This window comes from Pongo abelii, chromosome 9, assembly GCF_028885655.2.
Source record: "Pongo abelii isolate AG06213 chromosome 9, NHGRI_mPonAbe1-v2.0_pri, whole genome shotgun sequence".
Lineage (NCBI taxonomy): Eukaryota > Metazoa > Chordata > Mammalia > Primates > Hominidae > Pongo > Pongo abelii.
In genome coordinates this window covers 49,465,582-49,491,605 of record NC_071994.2, presented here as the reverse complement: position 1 = coordinate 49,491,605, position 26,024 = coordinate 49,465,582, and positions in this window count along the sequence as shown.

Genomic DNA, 26,024 nt, shown 5'->3' with positions numbered 1-26,024 from the left:
TGAGGGTTATGTCATTCCATTGTGTGAGGAATAAATAAATGAGGCATAGAGAGCTGCCATGATTTGCCTAGACCAATGAAGTTGTCATGGCTGAAGTGGAACAAAGGTTTAGGTGTCCCGAATATCAGTCCAGCTCCTATGCCTTCAGAACATGCCATGGAGGGAGGCACCAAGGGACCCCACTTATGCTGAGCACTCAGGGGTACCCAGGTGCTGAGAGTGGGGACGTGACAGGCTGAGTTGTCTCAGTCCAGTCCTCCTACACCAAATAAGGATGGAAACCCTCACATAATAGAGAGGGAACAAAGCCAGGAACTATTAAGAGGCTGATGCCTGGAAGGCCTGGGAAGAATGACAGGGAGATTGGAGCAGAACAGAGGCCCTAAATGGGGACAAGGGGAAGGAAGTGGCCTCAGTGGCCAAATGGCACCTGCCCACTGCACAGAGGCTGGAGACTTGAGTTCCATCTAGTCCTTATCAACTACAATCATTCTGCCCTATGGCTCAACTAGTCCTGGAGAAAATGTGTTTTCTGCAGTCTGGGGAGGTGAGAATAAAACAATTCAGCCTTAAGAAGTTGAAAGCCCAGGAAATCATAGCACGTGGAGATGGGATTCATATGTAAACTTCCTGCCCTTGACTTCTGGTTTGGCCACGTGACTCACTTTGGCCAGTGGATGTGGTAAAGTGGTAGTCCGCCCATTCTCAGCCTGGGTGGTGAGCTAAGAGCCCTTCACATTTCCCTTTGTTCTTTGCACTCCTGCCATTGCCATGAGAAGAAGGCACCCTGGCAGGCCCCAAACCCAGGAGGATCAGAGACACTTGGAGCAGATCCAGCTCAGCCACCACAGTTCGAGCTGAAACCTCCCAAGAAACCCATGCCCATGAGTGAGAAATGGTGACCTATGGTCGTAGGCCTCTGAGTTGTGGGGTTATTTCTTACAAAACGAGAGTTAACTAATAGAGATTTCTACCTCATATCCCTATGAATCAAAGAACAAAGGAAATAAAACAAAACGTGAAAAGCAGATTTCCAATTTTTAGAAGAAAACAGAGGACAGATTTTATGACACTAAGCAGAGAAAAGCTTTTTTTAATATGACACAAAACACAGACACCATAAAAGAAATTACTGATAAATTCAATCGTATTAAATGTAGAAGCTTTGATGAGACAAAAGAGGCAATGAATAAAGTTAAAAGACAAAGACAGTGCATGATATGGTTTGGCTGTGTGTCCCCACCCAAATCTCATCTTGAATTGTCCTCCCATCATTCTCCTGTGTCGTGTGAGGGACCTGGTGGGAGATAATTGGAATCATGGGGGCGGCTCCCCCATACTGTTCTCCTGGTAGTGAATAAGTCTCATGAGAACTGACAGTTTTATCAGGGGGTTCCACTTTTGCATCGTCTTCATTTTTCTCTGGCCACCGCCATGTGAGAAGTGCCTTTCACCTCCCACCATGATTCTGAGGCCTCTTCAGTCATGTGGAACTGTAAGTCCAATTAAACCTCTTTTTCTTCCCAGTCTGGGGTATCTCTTTATTGGCAGTGTGAAAATGGACTAATATAGTGCACCAAAAGGGAAAACATATTTGTAAGGTATTTGGCCGAAAAAGCGTTGATATCCAGATCATTAAAATCAAAATTGGCCAGACGTGGTGAGTCATGCCTGTAATCCCAGCACTTTGGGAAGCTGAGGTGGGTGGATCACCTGAGGTCGGGAGTTCGAGACCAGTCTGACCAACGTGGAGAAACCCTGTCTCTACTAAAAATACAAAATTAGCCAGGCGTGGTGGCACTTACCTGTAATCCCAGCTACTCAGTAGGCTGAGGCAGGAGAATCGCTTGAACCCAGGAGGCAGAAGTCGTGGTGAGTTGCAATCATGCCATTGCACTCCCACCTAGGCATCAAGTGCAAAACACCATCTAAAAAAAAAACAAAAAAAGCACTTACAAGTCAGCAAGGAGAAGCCAAAGACCCAACAGACATATGGGACAGGAGCAATTCACAGAGGAGGAGACCCGAAAGGCTGGGAAAATCAAGGCAGGCATTCAGCTGCACAGCAAAATCCACAAACAATATCAGAAAGTGCGATAACAAATATTGACGAAGATGAGTGAAGATGGATGTGCACACTGCTGGCGAGGGGCATAGTGAGGTATCCAGCCCCAATGTCATCTGGCTGTGCTTCCTAGGAAGGAAGGGCTGACAACAGACCTGTCCCAAGACTCCAAGCCTCACCAGGTTGTGTGCAGGCCTTGGACCAGAACATCAGCATCACCTTGAGGTGGGGGTTGCAGGGGGGGTTGCTCGTCCTCTCCTCACCAGAAATGCAGAATTCTAGATTCATCTGGAAGACATAGTTGGAGGGAAAAGCAACTTTCAGGAGAGTATGTACGGACTGATATTTGTATAAAATTGTAAAAACAGACCAAAGAGCACTATCTATTCTTCATGGACAGGCACACTAGGTATTAATCATGGATGTAAAGACACACATTGACTTCAGAATAGTGGGGAAGGAGGCGGTAACTGGCCTAGAAAAGGGACATATAACTCGAGAGTCAGCATAAACAAGGCTGAATCCGTAGTTTTCTTCCCTTAAACTCTGGAGCAAATGCATCCAAAATCTGCCACGTTTGAATTTTAACTGGGAGGTACATGAAAGTTTGATGTCATTATCCTCTACATAGTCCTGTGTATTTGTAATATTGAGCCATATTTTTTAAACAATTGACACAGCATGAAAGGAAGCTTGCCTACATGGTAACAATGGTTATCTTTAGGTAGCAGAATTCAAGACTGCTTATTTTTCTTTTTTTCCTACTTGTATATTATCTCTATTTCCCTGTGTGAGGATTTAAGACTGTTGTGATGAAAAGGCTAGTATCCTAACTCCATGCATCATAAGCACACACCGTGCCCTGGCTGGCAGGACGGGGAGGAGGGAGCATGTCTGTTCACCTGGCCAGCCCTGGGAAACTCTGCAGAGAAAGACACAGACACTTTCTCTCTGCAGCCAAAGAGTTAAGAAGGCTTGATGTGAAATGAATTATTCCAGGGGAGCTAAATCCCAGCCTTATCTAATTCTGTATCCTGAGGCTGATTAATTTCAACTCTAAAATAAAATAAACATCATCTTTAAATAGGGATTAAATACTCAGCTGGGTCCTTATTTGAACAAACTGACATATATTTTATGGTATGGATTCATGGGGCCTGTGGTGGGGCGAGGGGTATCTGTGGGGATGCTCTCTGAGCTAAGGTGAGAAAATCGCCAGTGCTCCTGGATTCCGGAGTGCATTCACCTTTAGCTTCTTGTCTGGATGCCTGCAGAAAACCAAAGAGCCACCCTGTGGCAGGATCTTCACACAGGAAGTGGGCTTGTGCCCTGTGTCCCTGAGGGAGAAGGGATTAGTGGAGGGAGTAGGTGAAGATTTTAGAGGAAGCCCCTGATGTTCTTAGAAAACAGTAGGAAAGAGATTCCCTTGCCTTGGCATTGTTCCCAAATAGGAGACAAGAGCATCAACTAAAAACAGAGACTCCCAGCTCCCTCCATGGTCCCTGAGTTCAGAAGGGAACCCATGGAGGTGGGGCAACTAAAAAATTGAGTGTGCTATCTGACATGTGCCTGGAGGGACCCACGAACCTGAATCAGGCATGAGAGTGGGCAGCTGGTGGATTCTGCCAGGCTGGCAGCACAAAGCCAGGCCGAAGTCCCAAGAACAAGCCATGTCTGCAGAGGCCTCTACTGCATCCCTGCCTCATGGGCACAATGTCACAGGACAGAATTACATCATGTGGGAGACCATGGGCAGTGTAGGTGTCATAATGGAGCTGGACCCAGAAGGTCCCAGACCCAGGTACATCTATGTCTTTGCTATAGTCAATGTTTTTGTGCCCCTAAAATCCGTGGTTGAAACCTAACCCCTGATAGGTTAGGTTTGAATTAGGAGGCAAAGACTTTAGGAAGTGATTTAATCATGAAAGCAAAGACCCCATGAATGGGATAAGTGGCCTTGTAAAAGGGAACCAAGGGAGCTTGTTCTCTCCTTCCACCATGTGAGGACACAGCTAGGAGGTGCCCTCCATAAGGAACAGGCCCTCAACAGACACCCAATCTGCCACTACCTTGACCTTCCACTTGCCAGCATCCAGACCTATGAGACATACATTTCTGCTGCTTATAAGCCCCCTAGGCTAAGGTATTTTGTTATGGTAGCCCAAATGGAATAAGAGAGCCTCTGACCATCTTGAGCAACTCACTTATCTGCTGAACTCTCCACAGATTTAACTGTGATGAAATCCCTTCAATAGATGTATATTGAATACTTACTTTGTATAAGGACACACTGTGTTATTAGATAGGGTGTAAAACAATTCACAGTTCCCCAGGGGTAGGTACTGACATAACTGAAGAGCAAGCCCAAGTTGCTGTGGCCAATGGGGGAAGGGGTGGGTGTCAGAGAAGAAGAGAACATGCTAGAGTCCCTGTCTGCAGCAATATTGGAACGTCTAATGGATGGTTCCCAAAGTGGTGACTTCTCATCTTCTTACAAAAACTCATAGTTGTCCCTGTGTAAAGTCTTCCAGAAATGCAGAACAGCTGAGAATATGCAGATCAGAAAAGAGAAGAGGACAGAGAGAGCACATTCTTCACATCAGCAACCACGGACTTCTTGCAGGAAGGAAAGCATTTCTCCTGGATCCCTGGGTAGCAGATAAACGTACAGAAATACATTTGTTGGGTATTTGGTTCATGGACATTGAACATTTGCAGACTGGAAGGCTGAGAATCTTCTCCAACTAGATGGTGTGGGGCGTGGAAGTACAGGAAGGGATCAAAGTAGGAGGAAAACAGAGCAATGAGAAGGGAGCTCTCAGCATGACCAATACAGAGACCTGTGTCTCTCCTACCAACATTACGAGCTAATGTATAATGATTGCAGGTCTGCAAAAGGCATGGTTTCCATATCACATGTGGCAAGTTCTGTTGACTACCCTGTGTGACAGGTATTGTTGTCAGAGGTAGAGAGTTGCTAAATAACCACACGCAACTGGTGGAATGCCGGAGAGTTTGTTTTAATTGGTCATCTTCCTGTTTGCTTTCTATTTGTCCCATATGTAGTTTGTTGTCCTTTTCCTCTTTCTCTGACTTCTTTTGAATTTGTTGAGTATTTTTATTTCATTTAATCTTCTTTGTTGGCCTTTTACATATAACTATTTTTGCTTGGTTTGGTTTTGAGTTTTAATCATTACTCTATGGTTTATGGTATATCATATGGTTTGGATCTGTGTCCCTACCCAAATCTCTTGTGGAAATCTAATCCCCAATGCCAAACGTGGGGACTGCAGGGATGTGATTGCATCATGGAGCCAGTTTCTCATGGTTTAACACCATCCCCGCTTGGTATCACATAGCAAGTGAGTTCTCACAAGATCTGGTTTTTTAATAGTGTGTGGCAACTCCTCCTCTCTCTCTTCCTCCTGCTCCAGTCACATAAGATGCGCCCGCTTCCCCTTTGCCTTCTGTCATGATTGTAAGCTCCCTGAGGCCTCCCCAGAAGCCAAGCAGATGACAGAATCACGTTTCCTGTACAGCCTGCAGAACTGTGAGCCAATTAAACCTCTTTTCATCATAAATTCCCCAGTCTCAGACATTTTTTTTTTTTTTTGAGACATAGTCTCACTCTGTCGCCCAGGCTGCAGTGCAGTGGTGCGATCTTGGCTCACTGCAACCTCTGCCTCCCTGGTTCAAGTGATTCTGCTGCCTCAGCCTCCAAAGTGGCTTAGCTGGAACTACAGGCATATGCCACCAAGCCCACCTAATATTTTTTGTATTTTTAGTAGAGACAGGGTTTCACCATGTTGGCCAGGATGGTCTCAATCTCTTGAACTCATAATACACCTGCCTCAGCCTCCCAAAGTGCTGGGATTACAGGTGTAAACCACCATGCCCAGCCCCAGTCTCAGACATTTCTTTTTTTTTTAGTTTATTTATCATTTTTTAAAATTATTATTATACTTTAAGTTTTAGGTTACATGTGCACAATGTGCAAGTTTGTTACATATGAATACATGTGTCATGTTGGTCTGCTGCACCCATTAACTCGTCATTTAGCATTAGGTATATTTCCTAATGCCATTATTCCCCCTTCCCCCAACCCACAACAGTACCCGGTGTGTGATGTCCCCCTTCCTGTGTCCATGTGTTCTCATTGTTCAATTCCTACCTATGAGTGAGAACGTGGAGTTTCGTTTTTTATCCTTGTGATAGTTTGCTCAGAATGATGATTTCCAGCTTTATCCATGTCTCTACAAAAGACATGAACTCAACATTTTTTATGGCTGCATAGTATTCCATGGTGTATATGTGCCACATTTTCTTAATCCAGTCTATCATTGTTGGACATTTGTGTTGACTCCAAGTCTTTGCTATTGGGAATAGCGTGGCAATAAACATAAGTGTGCATGTGTCTTTATAGCAGCATGATTTATAATCCTTTGAGTATACACCCAGTAATGGGATGGCTGGGTCAAATGGTATTTCTAGAAGAATTGCCACCCTGACTTCCACAATGGTTGAGCTAGTTTACAGTCCCACCAACAGTGTAAAAGTGTTCCTATTTCTCCGCATCCTCTCCAGCGCCTGTTGTTTCCTGACTTTTTAATGATCTCCATTCTAACTGGTGTGAGATGGTATCTCATTGTGGTTTTGATTTGCATTTCTCTGATGGCCAGTGATGATATTGTGGTTTTGATTCACATTTCTCTGATGGCCAGTGATGATGAGCATTTTTCCATGTGTTTTTTTGCTGCATAAATGTCTTATTTTCAGAAGTGTCAGACATTTCTTTATAACAGTTCAAGAACAGACTAATACAGTATATGTTTTAAACTTAGCATTGGCTGCCATCTACATTATACCACTTCACATAGTGGATAAGAACCTTAAAACAGTGCCCATTCATTTCCCTCCTTTTGGGTTTTGTGTTATTGTTTTCATGCATTTTACTTCTATTTGTGCTGTAAACTCACATTAATTTGTTATCATTTTTTGCCTTAGACAGTAATTATCTTTTAAAAAAGCTTTTTATTTTTTATTTTATTTATTTATTTTTTGAACAGACAACCTACAAAACAGGAGAAAATTTTTGCAACCTACTCATCTGACAAAGGGCTAATATCCAGAATCTACAATGAACCCCAACAAATTTACAAGAAAAAAACAAACAACCCCATCAAAAAGTGGGCGAAGGACATGAACAGACACTTCTCAAAAGAAGACATTTATGCAGCCAAAAAACACATGAAAAAATGCTCACCATCACTGGCCATCAGAGAAATGCAAATCAAAACCACAATGAGATACCATCTCACACCAGTTAGAATGGCAATGATTAAAAAGTCAAGAAACAACAGGTGCTGGAGAGGATGTGGAGAAATAGGAACACTTTTACACTGTTGGTGGGACTGTAAACTAGTTCAACCCTTGTGGAAGTCAGTGTGGCGATTCCTCAAGGACCTAGAACTAGAAATTCCATTTGACCCAGCCATCCCATTACTGGGTATATACCCAAAGGACTATAAATCATTCTCCTATAAAGACACATGCACACGTATGTTTATTGCGGCATTATTCACAATAGCAAAGACTAGGAACCAACCCAAATGTCCAACAATGATAGTCTGGATTAAGAAAATGTGGCACATATACACCATGGAATACTATGCAGCCATAAAAAAGGATGAGTTCATGTCCTTTGTAGGGACATGGATGAAATTGGAAATCATCATTCTCAGTAAACTATCGCAAGAACAAAAAACCAAACACCGCATATTCTCACTCATAGGTGGGAATTGAACAATGAGAACACATGGTCACTGGAAGGGGAACATCACACTTCGGGGACTGTTGTGGGGTGGGGGGAGGGGGGAGGGATAGCATTGGGAGATATACCTAATGCTAGATGACGAGTTGGTGGGTGCAGCGCACCAGCATGGCACATGTATACATATGTAACTTACCTGCACGTTGCGCACATGTACCATAGAGCCTAAAGTATAATAATAATAAGAAGAAGAATAATAATAATAAAAAGAAAAAAATGCTTTTTAATGTTGTATTTTTGCTCAAACATTTGCCATCTCAGGTGCTCTACATTCTTTGGTGTACATCTAGACTTCTATCTGGTTTCACTTTCCCTCTGCCTGAAGGATTTCCTTTAATATTCCTTGCAGTGAGGACTTGCTGGTAATGTATTCTTCAAGCTTTTCAATGTCTGAAAGTCTTTACTGCACTATCATCTTTGAAAGATATTTTTGCTGGGTGTAGAATTCTATACTGACAATCGTTTTATCCTTAAGTATTTTATAGAAGTCACTCTACAATCCTTTGGTTTGCATTGTTTCTGTTTTTTTTTTATTTTTTTTTTTGAGACAGGGTCTCACTCTGTCACCCAGGCTGCAGTGCAGTGGCATGATTTCAGCTTACTGAAACTTTTACTTCCTGGTTTCAAGCAATCCTCTCGCCCCAGCCTCCCAAGTAGCTGGGACTACAGGCATGCGCCACCACAGCCAGCTAATTTTTGCATTTTATGTAGAGGCCAGGTTTTGCCATATTGCCCAGGCTGGTCTAGAACTCCTGGGCTCAAGTGATCATCCTGCCTTGGCCTCCCAAATTGCTGGGATAACAGGCATGCACCAACACATCTGGCATTGCGTTGTTTCTAACCAGAATCTGCCATCTTTTTTTTTTTTTTTTTTCTTTTGAGACAGAATCTCGCTCTGTTGCCCAGGCTGGAGTGCAATGGCACCATCTCAGCTCACTGCAACCTCTGCCTCACAGGGTCAAGCGATTCTCGCTGCCTCAGCCTCCTGAGTAGCTGAGGTTACAGATGAATGTCACCATGCCCTGCTAATTTTTGTGTGTTTAGTAGAGACGGGGTTTTCCCATGTTGCCCAGGCTGGTCTTGAACTCCTGGGCTAAAGTGATCATCCTGCCTCAGCCTCCCAAAGTGCTGGGATTACAGGTGTGAGCCACCACGCTCAGTCCATTTTCATCCTTGTTCCTCTCTGTATAATGTCCTTTTCCCTTTGGTAACTTTTCAGATTTTCTCTTTGTCACTGGTTTGGGGCAATTTGATTATGATGTGCTTCAGTGTGTCATCCTCATGTCTCTTGTGCTAAGGGCTCATTGGTTCTTACATCTCTGGGATTACAGTTTTTCTCAAATTTAAAATTTTTCAGCCACAGTTTTTTCAAATATTTTTTCTCCTACTCCGCCCCACCTTCTTCAGGAACTGCAATTACAAATATATTAGTCCTGTTGGTGCTGATTTTCTGTTCAATTTTTTCCATTATTTTCTCCATGTTCCATTTTTGATAGTTTCTACTGCTACATCTTCCAGTTGACTAATCCTTTTTTGTATAACATCTATTCTATTTTAAATGCCATTTAGTATATTTTTCATCTCAGACATTGTATTTTTCATCTCTAGAAGTTCAAGCTGGGTCTTCCATGTCTCTACTTCCATGTTGTAGCTTCCCTTTACTTTCTTATTGTGGAATGTTATCATTACAATAACTGTTTTAATATCGTTGCCTACTAATTCCATCTTATTTGCAATTTCTGCATCTATTGATCATGTTTTCTTCTCATTATTGAGACATTTCCTTTTTCTTCACATGCCTGGTAATTTTCAGCTGGATGGCAGACAACATGAAATATATCTTATTGTGTGTTGGATATTGTTGGGTTCCTATAAATATTATTGAGCTATGTTCTAAGATGCAGTTAAATTATCTGGAAAGATTTTGGTTCTTTGAGGGTTTTCTTTTAGGTCTTGTTATTTAGGACCTTAGCAGCCTCGGCCTAGATCTAATCTTTCACACTGCTGAGGCAATTCTTTTCTGAGTGTTCCATCCAATCGTCCGGGAAGTATAAGATTTGTCCACTGTTGCTGGTGGGAACACCAAATATGCCTGGTTGCGTGGGAGGTTCAAGCATTGTTCTTTCTGTTTCCTTCAGGTATTTTTTCCCCCAGACTTGTAGTTTACACACATACATGTGCTGATCAGTATCTAACTGAAGACTCTGGAGCGTTTTCATTTTGTGACTTTGTCCTTTTCATGCCCTGAATACTCTGCCCTGCAGAGTTTATCTGAGCTTCTTTGGTCTCCCTGGACTCCGAGGTTATCTCCTCAACTCAGGACCATCACCAGGCTCAGCCTGGGTTCTCCCTTCCTGAGCTGTGGCCAAGAAATGGACTCCACTCCCTGATTCCCTTCTGTTCACCGCACCTGGGCAGTCCAGAGTCACAAGAAACTCTAGGCCATGTGGCAGAATGCCCACTATCCCCACTTCACCACACTGTACTCTCTCCATCCAGTGCTAGCTGCTGCCATGCTGTCTCACAGTCCAGAATGCTAGCCAGAGACCAGGCTTTCTGCAGTGCCTTGGCTGGGGCCCACAGATAAGGATGGCCAAGCAGTGCTCCCAGAAACCATCAGATACCATCAATCGGTTTTACATCCGCCAGGCACTGAGAATCTCTGGACACCAGAAGTGTCCTCTGTTGCCAGAGCTGAACTCTCAGGTGAAGACTCCAGAAGGTCCTGAAATGTGGGCAGGCTCCCATCATTGTCTATCTGTGGTCACAAGGATAAAGACTCTTTCCAGGGCTGGTGAGATGTCCAGCACAAGTGGGACTCTGGAAAGCCCCTTTTCAACTTTAGGCCTTAGCTGGGCTCTCAATTTACCTCATGCCAGGCAGTGCACATTATGGGGGACACCACTGGGTGCTGGGAGGAGAATGGCTGTTGGCATGTGAGCTAGGATTGAGAGCCCACTGCTGTCTTCCCCCACCTGGCAGTGGGCCTGTTACCATCTCTGGCTTCTGTCCCCTTATCAGCCTCCTCTGCTACAATTGCATTTCTGGCAGGCAGTGGATCAGGGAAGCACTGGCAGTTGAGGACCATGTGGAGAACCTCTACTGGCCAAGCATTCCCAACCTGACATCAGAACAGGAGTACAGCAGTGCTGAGGTGAACCTGACAGGGAACTTTGAGACCATGAAGGCAGCCAACACTTCCAACTTACCACAACCTGCCTCTCCCATAGATTTATTGTAGACCATCTCAACCATCTCCATGTCAACAAGAAATGGTCCTCACTCTAAGCCATCACCCTTGGATTTAGATCATGGGGCTGTCATCTCTTTAGTATGGAAATGAAAAGCTTCAATTTCCACAAAAATGTAAGGTTTTGGGCTACAGCCTTATTAAAACAAAGAAATATGAGCATAGTGGTCTACAGATGGAATATCTGCGGCTCTACACAAACTGCTACTTCAAAGTATGTTCACTGTCTTTTTGTCTGTTTCTTTAGCGTGGTAGGAAAATATCAGAAATTTCCTTGGTCATAGGGAATATAAACCATAGTTTGAACAAAAGCAGCAATAAAGCTACAAACTATTTTTTGGTGAATTTGCTTAAGTATAAGATAGCTGATTGGGGCTTTATCATGTAAGGCTAGTTTGCTTAGTTTTCATTAAGTTTGTTAAACTTGAATTGTGAATAAATATATGGCTGATTCATATTGTAATTAAACTGCACATTGACATAAACTATACATTAAAAGTTGCTGCACATTGTCATCCAAAATAATACTTAGTTAAAACCAAAAATACTATGAACCAATGTCAATGAACCTACCCTAAAATAAAAATACAATTAACATGGAATTGCAAAACTAGAATGGGAGAAATATTTACCCATAAAATCTTGTTTGGAACATTGGTATAACACTAGAAAATATTTTTTCTAAATAACTACAATGTTCAACTGTGACTGTGCATCTGTGAAGACCAGGCATTTTGAATCATTGCCCTGTAGTGTGTGGCAGTACAATTTTACAGAAATACACTACAATAATTAATGAAATTCTCTAATGGGAAGATTTTAATGAATAAGTATTTACACTATAAATATTTATAATATTGGTGCTATTATTTCACAAAATAAAAAAGCTGTATTACAGCCTTTAAAAGCAAATAATAGCCTTACATTTCTAAATAAAGAAAAAATATAAATTTTATGAAATATTGTTAAAAGTAATTGATAAAATAAAAATTGGGGCACAAATTACATTATAGTTTGGATAGAGGTTGAAAAAAGTGAATGAAAGTTTTAAGGAGCCCTTTTTGCCTGCACTAAACTTAATCTTATAGAGAACATTATAATATATATAGGGTTCCTACTGGCTATCTAATTTACTTTTCACACAATGTATAAGTCCTAGCCTATTGGTCTTAATATTTGAACCTAAAATAACACAAAAACATACAAGAGAACAAAATTAGGAAGAAATGTATGGAGACAGTGACATTATCAAGGTGGTGGAATAGGAGGTCCCAACTTTTGTATTCTCCTGCAGCAATAAAAACTAGTCAGCCATCCATCAACCAAAGTAACTTTATGAGAGATCCAGGCACAGTGGCTCATGACAGTAATCTCCTCCATTCAGGAGTCTGAGGTGGGAGGACTGCCAGACCAGGAGTTCAAGAACAGCCTGGGCAATATAGTGAGCTTTGGGATAAAGGGCATTATGAAACCTTGCTAAAACCCAAGATCGAAAAGTGTCATTTTGAGAAGGCAGGCCCTTTGGTTAATAAGGTGTCATATTATCCAAAGCAATCTGTAAGTTAACTCAAATCCTTATCAAAATCCCTGTCCCACTTTTTATAGTAATAGAAAATGTAAGCCTACAATGTAGGCTGAATGGCCAAGCCAATCATGAGGAATAAGAAAAAAGCTGGGGACGTCATACTCGTGACTCACACAAAACAGTTCAAAAATCACTGTTTGTAGATAAACTGGGGAAACCGTTCTAAGTACTCAGTGGGAGCCACACTCACCCACACATCTGCAATTAGGCCCAGCATATAGCAGAACCTGCCCTAGTGCCTGCTCCACAGAACAAAGCCCTGAAGACAATCCAGCCTGCCCAAAAACATGACAGAACTCACAACTACACGTTCTCCTGGCAACAAACCCACTAAAAGTAAAACTCACTTCAGATTCGGCAGCCACCTTGTGACGCAGCTACAAGACTTTTTACTGCAAACCCAGTACAGATCTCATCAGCCTTGAGACCCAACAGATGAAGATCTTTACCTACTAAAAGCAGTTTATAAAAATGAAAAGAGGTGGCTGGGCACTGTGGCCGAAACCTGTAATCCCAGCATTTTGGGAGGCCGAGGTCAGGCGTTCAAGACCAGCCTGGACAAGATGGCGAAACACTGTCCCTACTAAAAATACAAAAATTAGCCAGGCATGGTTGTTGGCGCCTGTAATCCCAGCTACTCGGGATGCTGAGGCAGAGAATTGCTTGAACCCAGGAGGTGAAGATTGCAGTGAGCCAAGATCGTGCCACAGCACTCCAGCCTGGGTGACAAAGCGAGACTCCATCTGAAAAACAAAATAACAACAACAAAAAAATGAAAAGAGGTGTTTGCTAATTCAAATGCACAAACACCAATGCAAGTCTATATTATGACCATTCTAACGGTTCTATTTTAACATAGAACTGGAAGTCCAACATAGACTAATTAAGTCCTACGTCAAAAAATTAAGCCAGAAAAGCTAAAAGATCCAAATTGAAAAGAAGAAATAACGTCACTGTTTGTAGATGACATAATATTATATATAAAAAACATAAATAATACATTTAAATAGTGCATTTAGCGCATCTGTATATAAATAGTGCATCTAATAAATGCACTCAGTAAAGAAGCAGAGTATACAATTAACATACAGATATCAGTTTTGTTTCTATATGCTAGCAACAAACCAATAAAAAAGAAAAAAAATCTCATTTACAATAGCAACAAAATAATAGATTTCTCAGCAGTAAATTTAACCAGTGTGGTGAAAGATCTTTACAATAAAAAATAAAATATATTGATGAAAAAATTAAAAAAACACAAATAAATGTAAATATATTGCATGTTTATGGATTAGAAGAATATTGTCTAAGAGCCATATTATCCAAAGCAATCTGTAGATTAATTCAACTTCCTATCAAAATTCCTGTGCCACTTTTTACAGTAATAGAAAATAAATTCTGCAATGTATATAAAACTATAAGAAATATTGAAAGGCCAAAGCAATCATGAGGAATAAAACGAAAACTGGGGACATTATACTTTATTATTTAAAACTACATTTCAAGACTACAGTAAACATAATAGAATGGCATGTTTATAGGAACCCACACAAAAACCAATGGAACAGAATACAGAGCCCAGAAGTAAAACTATGCATCTAAAGTTAATCTTTGACAAGGGCCCTATGAATAAGCAATACAAAAAGTGTAGCCTTTTCAATACTTAGTGCTGGGAAAACTGGATACTCACAAGCACAATGATAAAACTTGATCATATTTCTTACGCCAGACACAAAAATTGACTTAAATTTAATACATAAATCCTTAAAAGAAAATCTTTAAAAAAGCATATGAAAAGCCTCCATGATACCGGCCTTGGCAATTTTTTTAAATATGATATCAAAAGTATAGCAATAAAACCAGACATAAAGCTGCAGTGTATTAAACAATTGTGAAAAGCAAAAAATAAGAAAACATTTAAGATGGGATAAAATATTTGCAAACCATATATGATAAGAGGATAGTATTCAAAATACAGCAGAAACTCATACAAATCAGAAACTAAACAATAATATTTATAATACCCAACTAAAAAATAGGCAAAAGACTAAACATTATTTTTTAATATTATTATACTTTAACTTTTAGGGTACATGTGCACAACGTGCAAGTTTGTTACATATGTATACATGTGCCATGTTGTTGTGCTGCACCCATTAACTCGTCATTTAGCATTAGGAATATCTCCTAATGCCATCCCTCCCCCCTCCCACCACCCCACAACAGTCCCCAGTGTGTGATGTTCCCCTTCCTCTGTCCATGTGTTCTCATTGTTCAATTCCCACCTATGAGTGAGAACATGCAGTGTTTGGTTTTTTGTCCTTGAGATAGTTTGCTGAGAATGATGGTTTCCAGATTCATCCATGTCCCTACAAAGGACATGAACTCATCGTTTTTCATGTCTGCCTAGTACTCCATGGTGTATATGTGCCACATTTTCTTAACCCACTGTATCATTGTTGGACATTCTGTTGGTTCCAAGTCTTTGCTATTGTGAATAGTGCTGCAATAAACATACGTGTGCATGTGTCTTTATAGCAGCATGATTTACAATCCTTTGAGTATATACCCAGTAATGGGATTGCTGGGTCAAAAGGTATTTCTAGTTCTAGATCCCTGAGGAAACGCCACACTGCCTTCCACAATGGTTGAACTAGTTTACAGTCTCACCAGCAGTGTGAAAGTGTTCCTATTTCTCCACATCCTCTCCAGCACCTGTTGTTTCCTAACTTTTTAATGATCGCCATTCTAACTGACGTGAGATGGTATCTCATTGTGGTTTTAATTTGCATTTCTCTGATGGCCAGTGATGATGACCATTTTTTCATCTGTTTTTTGGATGCATACACATCTTCTTTTGAGAAGTGTCTGTTCATATCCTTCGCCCAATTTTTGATGGGTTGTTTGTTTTTTTCTTGTAAATTTGTTTGAGTTCGTTGTAGATTCTGGATATTAGCCCTTTGTCAGATGAGTAGATTGCAAAAATTTTCTCCCATTCTGTAGGTTGCCTGTTCACTCTGATGGTGGTTTCTTTTGCTCTACAGAAGCTCTTTGGTTTAATTAGATCCTGTTTGCCAATTTTGGCCTCTGTTGTCATTCATTTTGGTGTTTTAGACATGAGGTCCTTGCCCATGCCTATGTCCTGAATGGTATTGCCTAGGTTTTCCCCTAGTGTTATTATGGTTTTAAGTCTAACATGTAAGTCTTTAATCCATCTTGAATTAATTTTTGTATAAGGTGTAAGGAAGGGATCAAGTTTCAGCTTTCTATATATGTCTAGCTAGTTTTCCCAGCACCATTTGTTAAATAGGGAATCCTTTCCCCATTGCTTGTTTTTCTCAGGTTTGTCAAAGATCAGATAGTTGTAGATATGCGGCATTATGAGGGCTCTATTCTGTTCCATTGGTCTATATCTCTGTTTTGGTACCAGTACCATGCTGTTTTGGTGACTGTAGACTTGTAGTATGGTTTGAAGTCAGGCAGTGTAATGCCTCCAGCTTTGTTCTTTTGGCTTAGGATTGACTTGGTGATGCGGGCTCTTTTTTGGTTCCATATGGCCTTTAAAGTAGTTTTTTCTAATACTGTGAAGAAAGTCACTATTAGCTTGATGGGGATGGCATTGAATCTATAAATTACCTTGGGCAGTATGGCAATTTTCACAATATTTATTCTTCCTACCCATGAGCATGGAATGTTCTTCCATTCTTTGTATCCTATTTTATTTCATTGAGCAGTGGTTTGTAGTTCCCCTTGAAGAGGTCCTTCCTATCCCTTGTAAGTTGGATTCCTAGGTATTTTATTCTCTTTGAATCAATTGTGAATGGGAGTTCACTCATGATTTGGCTCTCTGTTTGTCTGTTATTGGTGTATAAGAATGCTTGTGATTTTTGCACATCGATTTTGTATCCTGAGACTTTGCTGAAGTTGCTTATCAGCTTAAGGAGATTTTGGGCTGAGATGATGGGTTTTTCTGGATATACAATCATGTCATCTGAAAACAGGGACTGTGTGACTTCCTCTTTTCCTAATTGAATGCCTTTTATTCCCTTCTTCTGCCTGATTGCCCTGGCCAGAACTTCCAACTCTATGTTGAATAGGAGTGGCGAGAGAGGGCATCCCTGTCTTGTGCCAGTTTTCAAAGGGAATGCTTCCAGTTTTTGTCCATTCAGTATGATATTGGCTGTGGGTTTGTCATAGACAGCTCTTGTTATTTTGAGAAAAGTCCCATCAATACCTAATTTATTGAGAGTTCCTAGCATGAAATGTTGAATTTTTTCAAAGGTCTTTTCTGCATCTATTGAGATAATCAAGTGGTTTTTGTCTTTCGTTCTGTTTATATGCTAGATTTCGTTTATTGATTTTCGTATGTTGAACCAGCCTTGTATCCCCAAGGATGAAGCCAACTTGATCATGGTAGATAAGGTTTTTGACATGTTGCTGGATTTGGTTTGCCAGTATTTTATTGAGGATTTTTGCATCAATGTTCATCAAGGGTATTGGTCTAAAATTCTCTTTTTTGGTTGTGTCTCTGCCCGGCTTTGGTAACAGGATGATGCTGGCCTCATAAAATGAGTTAGGGAGGATTCCCTCTTTTTTATTGATTGGAATCATTTCTGAAGGAATGGTACCAGCTCCTCCTTTTACCTCTGGTAGAATTCGGCTCTGAATCCATCTGGTCCTGGACTTTTTTTGGTTGGTAAGCTATTAATTATTGCCTCAATTTCAGAGCCTGTTATTGGTGTATTCAGAGATTCCACTTCTTCATGGTTTAGTCTTGGGAGGGTGTATGTGTCCAGGAATTTATCCATTTCCTCTAGATTTTCTAGTTTATTTATGTGGAGGTGTTTATAGTATTCTCTGATGCTAGTTTGTATTTCTGTGGGATCCGTGGTGATATCCCCTTTGTCTTTTTTTTTTTGCGTCTATTTGATTCTTCTCTCTTTTCTTCTTTATTAGTCTTGCTAGTGGTATATCAATTTTGTTGATCTTTTCAAAAAAACAACTCCTGGATTCATTAATTTTTTGAAGGGTTTTTTGTGTCTCTATTTCCGTCAGTTCTGCTCTGATTTTAGTTACTTCTTGCCTTCCACCAGCTTTTGAATGTGTTTACTCTTGCTTCTCTAGTTCTTTCAATTGTGATGTTAGGGTGTCAATTTTAGATCTTTCCTGCTTTCTCTTGTGGGCATTTAGTGCTATAAATTTCCCTCTACACACTGCTTTGAAGGTGTCCCAGAGATTCTGGTATGTTGTGTCTTGGTTCTCATTGGTTTCCAAGAACATCTTTATTTCTGCCTTCATTTAGTTAAGTACCCAGTAGTCATTCAGGAGCAGGTTATTCAGTTTTCATGTAGTTGAGCTGTTTTGAGTGAGTTTCTTAATCCTGAGTTCTAGATTGATTGCACTGTGGTCTGAGAGACAGTTTGTTATGATTTCTGTTCTTTTACATTTGCTGAGGAGTGCTTTACTTCCAACTATGTGGTCAATTTTGGAATAGGTGTGGTGTGGTGCTGAAAATAATGTATATTCTGTTGATTTGGGGTGGAGAGTTCTGTAGTTGCCTATTAGGTCCGCTTGGTGCAGAGCTGATTTCAATTCCTAGGTATCCTTGTTGACTTTCTGTCTCGTTGATCTGTCTAATGTTGACAATGGGTGTTAAAATCTCCCATTATTATTGTGTGGGTGTGTAAGTCCCTTTGTAGGTCACTAAGGACTTGCTTTATGAATCTGGGTGCTCCTGTATTGGGTGCATATGTATTTAGGATAGTTAGCTCTTCTTTTTGAATTGATCTCTTTACCATTATGTAATGGCCTTCTTTGTCTCTTTTGATCTTTGTTGGTTTAAAGTCTGTTTTATCAGATACTGGGATTGCAATCCCTGCCTTTTTTGTTTTCCATTTGTTTGGTAGATCTTCCTCCATCCCTTTATTTTGAGCCTATGTGTGTCTCTGCACGTGAGATGGGTTTCCTGAATACAGCACACTGATGGGTCTTCACTCTTTTCCAATTTGCCAGTCTGTTCCTTTTAATTCAAGAATTTAGCCCATTTACATTTAAGGTTAGTATTGTTAAGTGTGAACTTGATCCTATCATTATGATATTAGCTGGTTATTTTGCTCGTTAGTTGATGCAGTTTCTTCCTAGCCTGGATGGTCTTTACAATTTGGCATATTTTTGCAGTGACTGTTACCGGTTGTTCCTTTCCATGTTTAGTGCTTCCTTCAGGAGCTCTTTTACGGCATTTCTGGTGCTGACAAAATCTCTCAGCATTTGCTTGTCTGTAAAGGATTTTATTTCTCCTTCACTTCTGAAGCTTAGTTTGGCTGGATATGACATTCTGGGTCCAAATTCTTTTCTTTAAGAATGTTGACCATTGGCCTCCACTCTCTTCTTTCTTGTAGAGTTTCTGCTACCAGATCTGCTGTTAGTCTGATATGCTTCCCTTTGTGGGTAATCCGACCTTTCTGGCTGCCCTTAACATTTTTTCCTTCATTTCAACTTTGGTGAATCTGATAATGTTGTGTCTTAAAGTTCACTTCTCGAGGAGTATCTTTGTGGTGTTCTCTGTATTTCCTGAATTTGAATGTTGGCCTGCCTTGCTTGATTTGGGAATTTCTCCTGTATAATATCCTGCTGATTGTTTTGCAACTTGTTTCAATTCTCCCCGTCACCTTCAGGTCCACCAACTAGACGTAGATTTGGTCTTTACACATAGTCCCATATTTCTTGGAGGCTTTGTTCGTTTCTTTTTATTCTTTTTTCTCTACACTTCTCTTCACGCTTCATTCCATTCATTTCAACTTCTATCGCTGATACCATTTCTTCCAGTTGATCGCGTTGGTTACGGAGGCTTGTTTATTCATCACGTAGTTCTGGTGTCATGGTTTTCAGCTCCATCAGGTCCTTTAAGGACTTCTCTGCATTGGTTATTCTAGTTATCCATTTGTCTAATTTTTTTTCAAAGTTTTTATCTTCTTTGCCATTGGTTTAAACTTCCTCCTTTAGCTTGGAGTAGTTTGATCTTCTGAAGTCTTCCTCTCTCAACTCATCAAAGTCATTCTCTATCCAGCTACGTTCCATTGCTGGTGAAGAGCTGCGTTCCTTTGAAGGAGGAGAGGTGCTATGATTTTTAGAGTTTCCAGTTTTTCTGGTCTTTTTTTCCTCATCTTTGTGGTTTTATCTACCTTTGGTCTTTGATGATGGTGATGTACAGATGGGCTTTTGGTGTGGATGTCCTTTCTGTTTGTTAGTTTTCCTTCTTACAGTCAGGACCCTCAGTTGCAGGTCTGTTGGAGTTAACTGGAGGTCTACCCCAGACGCTGTTTGCCTTGGTATTGGCAGTGGTAGTTGCAGAAAAACGGATATTGTTGAACCAAAAATGCTGTTGCCTGATCTTTCCCCTGGAAGTTTTGTCTCAGAGGAGTACCTGGCCGTGTGAGGTGTCAGTCCAACCCTACTGGGGGGTACCTCCCAATTAGGCTACTCAGGGGTCTCGGACCCACTTGAAGAGGCAATCTTCCCATTCTCAGATCTTAAGCTGCGTGCTAGAAGAATGACTACTCTCTTCAAAGCTGTGGGACAGGGACATTAATATCTGCAGAGGTTATTGCTGTCTTTTGTTTGTCTGTGCCCTGCCTCCAGAGGGGGAGCCTACAGAGACAGGCAGACCTCCTTGAGCTGTGGTGGGCTCCACCCAGTTCGAGATTCCCAGCCACTTTGTTTACCTACTCAAGCTTGAGCAATGGCAGGCACACCTCCCACAGCCTCACTGCCACCTTGCAGTTTGATCTCAGACTGCTGTGCTAGCAATGAGCGAGGTTCTGTGGGCATAGGAACCTCTGAGCCAGGTGCAGGATATAATCTCCTGGTGTGATATTTGTGAAGCCCATTGGAAAAGTGCAGTATTAGGGTGGGAATGACCCAATTTTCCAGGTGCCATCTGTCTCCCCTTTCTTTGACTAGGAAAGGGAATTCCCTGACCCCTTGCAGTTCCCAGGTGACACGATGCCTCACCCTGCTTTGGTTTATGTGTGGCGCACTGTACCCACTGTCCAGTACCCACTGACCAGCACTCCCCAGTGAGATGAGCCTGGTACCTTAGTTGGAAATGCAGAAATCACCCATCTTCTGCGTCACTCAAGCTGGGATCTGTAGACTGGAGCTGTTCCTGTTTAGCCATCTTGGCTCCACCGACCAAGACTAAATATTTTTTACAAACATATTCAAATGTCCAACAGGTGTGTAGAAATATGCTAAACATTACCATTCATGAGAAAATTGCAAATCAAAAGATATCACTTTACAGCAGTAGGAATGGCAAATATCAAAAAAAAGAAATACGACAAGTGTTAACAAGGATGTGACAAAATATTTCTGTACAGTCTTAATGAGTTGTAAACTGGAAGAGTCATTATGAAAATTAGTATGCAGGTTATTTTAAAAAATTGAACTATCATGCAATCCCGAAATTCCACTTCTGTCTATGAACAAAATAAAATCAGCATCTCAAAAATAATCTGCACCCCTGTATTCAATGAAGCGTTATTCACAACTGTCAAGGGTAGTTTTTTTTTAAAAAAATGACTTATCTGTAGATGATGAATGGATAAGGAAAATGTGGTATAAATAGACAACCACATATTATTCACCCTTAAAAAAGAATGAAATTCTGCTATTTCAACAACATGAATGGACCTGAGTACATTATGCTACACAAAATAGGTTGGGCACAGAAAAACAAACAGTGTATGTTCTCACTTAAATTGAGAATTTAAAAAGCCTGAACTCACAGAAGCTGAGAGTACAATGGTAAAGAACAGGCCTGGAGGTAGAAAAAATGATAAGGTGTTCAAAGAGTACAAACTTTCAGTTATAAGATAAATAAGTTTTGGTGGTCTAATGTATAGCTTTAAAATGTAGTTAATAACAGTGTTTTTTATGCTTAGAATTTGCTACAACAGTAGGAGACCTCAAATGCTCTCACTGCAAAATCATAACCATGTGAGGTGACATAACTTTTCATCAACTTAATTGTATTAAACATTTTACAATATATATACCTATCAAATTATTATAATTTAGTCAAAACATAATTATGCAATTTTTATTGGTCAAAAAATTAATGTTATGTGCACATGCATATATTCACATAAGTGTGTATATATACATATATAAAACATATACATATATATCAATTACATAAGTTGTTATGTATATACTTGTGTGTGTTTATATATATATATATACACACATACATATCAATGACAAAATCTTAGTAAGCTTCAAACTAAACAAGAGAAAATTATAAAATGATAACTATTTAAAAATCAGGAAACAAATGGGTATTTAATACATGCTCAGCAATATTCTAAGTTACTCAATGGCAAAGTACATGTTTTAAATGTAGAAAGTAGATACATTAAACCATATTACAGTTTAGGAATTATGGCACAGAGTGTTTACAGTTTTAGCCTCAATACATACCAAAAACTTAAAATTTTGAAGTAAAATAACATTAGGTTTTATTATATGGGGCAGATGCTTAGTGTTCTGATAAAATTATTGAGTATGAATTTCCGTAGAATCACATTTGAAACCTTCACAGGATATGAAATTATAAAGCAGAAAACATATGACACCTGGATGTGGTGTCTTTGCAATTTTTAAACCAAATCCCAATATCTCCACTACTCTTACACATTTTAGACAAGATTCAAAATGGAAATTAGAATATGTTTAACATAGAGTTCCTTAAAAATCACAGATGGTCCCATGTCCTCAAAAGCAATAAAAGAGCAAGCAGTCAGGTCCTCCAGTCACTTGCAAGCCATGCAAAGGGTTTGATTTTCTTTGTAACTTAGATGAATGATCATTGAAGTGAAAGTCCACTCCTAGAAAATTGAAGAGCATGGGGCAGAAGATGTTTGTCTCTAATGAAAGTAAGAGAAAGAAATCAGGGCTTCTCAGAAAAGATTTCCATTGGAGCATAACTTCGCAAACCACACTTTAAGATCTGGCTTTCTCCTTGACCTTTGGACATCTCATCCGTGTCATCTGCCTTATTCACTCCCACCTCTTTGGATGTTTGGCTACTATCTCCTGTCTCCTCACACTCTGGGGCTTTTTCTTTTTCTCAATGTAGGTGATCAGGTTTAGCTTAGAGAACAGCGAAGGACTCTGTATTAGAAAAAGTAATATGACTTATGCTGTGATTTTCCAATTACTACTTAGTCCTGTGCTCAGTGGAAAAAAACAGAACATTATAAAAGAGTCTAAAAATGTAATACCAAATACAATTTCCTCACAGAAAAATTATGATATTTAAAACTTTTCTAAATTTGTGGGTCCTTAGCTCCACGACCCAGTGCTGCTGAATCAAAACTTGTTGGTGGTTGTCTGGCCATGGGGACCCACACCTCTGATCCCAGCACTTTGAGAAGCCAAGGCAGGCATATCACTTAAGCCTAGGAGTTTGAGGCCAGCCTGGGCAACATGGCGAGACCTAGTCTATGGGTTGAGGGTGGTGAGGAGGGGGAAAGGTGATGGTAATGCGAGGTGGTAATGCGATTATAAGGTGTGGGCAATCATATTTTGTGCCTCTAAATTTGTGCAGTTACCACTAATCTAAAATTAAGGATACATATCAGCTGAAGAAAGAAAAATATTTATGTCGAGATGAAACCTCCTCGTGGGGATCCGCAGCTGCAATACCGCCAGGGGGCAGCATCCCACCTCTTCCGCCTGGCTACAGCCCCACCAGGAGCCCGGCTCCAGCCGGGGCGCTGTGGCAGGTACTAGACCCTGAAGGCACAGGCTAGGGTTTACTGCCCTCTGGGTTGTCTTCCCACTCCCCGGACCCCAGGCAATTCAATTCATCGATCAAGCGCCACTGCAACCATCCAAGCTGGGGCAGCAGGTCCCACAGTCGCTAGCCAAGACCTCCGCTCCAGAACACGTGGGCTGCTTTCCCCGAGGGAAGGACATTGTCTTTAACAGCCACGAAGAAATCCGTCCCTGTGCACCCTATTTCCCATTGCCACCGACTTTGTGTAAACTCTAGTCCTCAGGACACGAGAGAGACCCAGGCCTGACCACATGGACATGCTCAGTGCCACTGCTTCCACCAGATGGACGGGTGCACTCTACAAATCTCAGGGACCACCACACCAAGGAGACAGAAGGACCCTACGAAATGCATCCCCAAAGCAACAAACAAATCCAAGAAAAAAAAAAAAAAACACGTCTCAGGGCTCCGTTGGTTTTCCCGCTTGGGCAGTCCTGACCCCCTGTTCTAGCTTGGCCCAAGCACCCTCCACCTCACCCCGGCCTGCTCAAAGGTGCCCTGTCTGCCTGAGCAGAGCCTCCCTCTCCAAGGCTCTGTCTCTCTTGCTCTACTACTCCCTCACCATCTCCCTTTCTCTATTTCCCCCTCCACCTCTCACTCTTCTGTCACCTTCTGTCTCTCTCCTCCTCCAACTTTCTCTCTCTCCCCACATTCCTATCTCTCCATCCCAGTCTCCCTAGCTCTCTTTCAAGCTGTGTCTGTGTCTTTGTCTGTATGTCCTTGTGTGTGTGCCCGAGTGTGTGCATGTGTGCCTGTGCACGTGCACCTGTGTGTATCTGTGTGTGTGTCGCGGTGGGTTTGCTCGTGCTGTTGATGTGGTGTGTCTGGGTATACGTCAGCCCCTCTTTCCCGGGATCAGACTGCTGGGGCTCTAGTGCCACCTGGCGCAAAGCAGGGCCTTCTAGTCCCGTTGGCCACAGGCGGGTCCTCTTCGGGACAAGCGATGATGGTGTGGGCATTGTGAGAAAAACGGCTGAGCAGACTGTTCAACCCTGGGCAGCCCTGGCGGCTCTGGGTGTGTGGGGCAAGAGCGAGCCTTGCAGGAGGGGCAGCGAGGTATCCAAAACAATTTTTCCGCGGTAAGGCAGAGGACCAGAGGGGATCCCAGGACTGTGGGCCTTGAGCCCTAACGCCTCCAAATACACCCTCTCCTGAGCCGGACCCATGTGTTGTAATCTTGGGACCTCGTGAGCCAGTGGAAGGCCTGGAGTGTCAGTGAAAGGGAGGCCGCCTGGTGGGCCTGGAGCCAGGGCAGGGGACTGTGGCATCACAGCCTGACGACGGATTCCTGTTTCCTGCAACATGGGGAGTCTCCAAGATGGCCTGTTTGGAAACTGGAAAGGAGAGCAAAGACACGATGCCACTTTTCCACGCTTCGCTGGAGGTTTCTGTGTGCCCGCAGAGCTCGGGAAACAAACAGTCAACATGGTCATGCTTTCGGGGGCCAGAGGCCAGTGAGCAACAGACCACTTTGCAGAGGGCAAAGGAACGTGGAATCCGGAATCATGGTTCACTCGGCTTGAGTGTGACTCCTGTGTGGATAGGAGTATCTGCCTCGCACTCTGTTGCAGGCTTAGCGTGGGGATATGTCATCTGTGAACCATGTGGATGAAAAACATACAACCATTCGAGTCTCAGCTCTGCTCTTTCAGGAATTCACTCATTCCTTGGGAGGCAGAATTCGTCTGAATCGCTCCCAGTTAATGTAACCCAGGCTGGTAATCCTGAGGGCCGGTGAGGGCACTGTCGGCCTACGCGGCCTTTGGCCGAGCACTCAGCCTGCACTGGGCACCCAACATTTTCCCGGAGTTCGAGGTCCTGCTGGTCCTGGAGGCAGAAGACAGCTTTTCTCTTTGCCTTCCTTTCTCTGTTTCTTGCTTCTTTTCTCCCTCTGTCCATCCTTCCCTTTATTCTTCCTTCTCTCCCTCTCTCCCTCCCTCCCTCTGTTCTTCTCTCCTTCCCTCTCTCCCTCCATCCATACCTCCCTTTCTCCCTCCTTCCCTCCCTCCCTTTTTCTCTTTTACTTTCCTTCCCTCCCTCCATCCCTTCCAAGGTCCCTCCATTCATCCGCCCTTTCCTCCCTCTGTCACTCCCACTCACTTTGTCTCCATTCCTTTCCCCATCTCTGGCTGGCTTCCCTCCCGCCTAGAAAGGGCAGAACCACAGGTTGTGAGAGATCTCGGGGTCTACATTTAGTTGCCAGGCACTCCACGTGATGCCGGGGAAGATGGCAGGGCACGGGTGGGTGAGTGATGGTGGAGCAGGGAAGCTGTGGAGTTGAGCCGCGGAAAGGAGAGCAGGCCTGGCCGCTGCCCCGGCCGGTGTTTCCCAGGGTGGAGATCTCCGCCTACACAACAGAAGAACGCGGGGGCGGGGGGAGTATACGGTGTGGGGGGGCTGGGGAAGGGAGGAGAGCCCTGCCTGGGCTGGTGCCAAACCCTAGCTGGCTGCCTG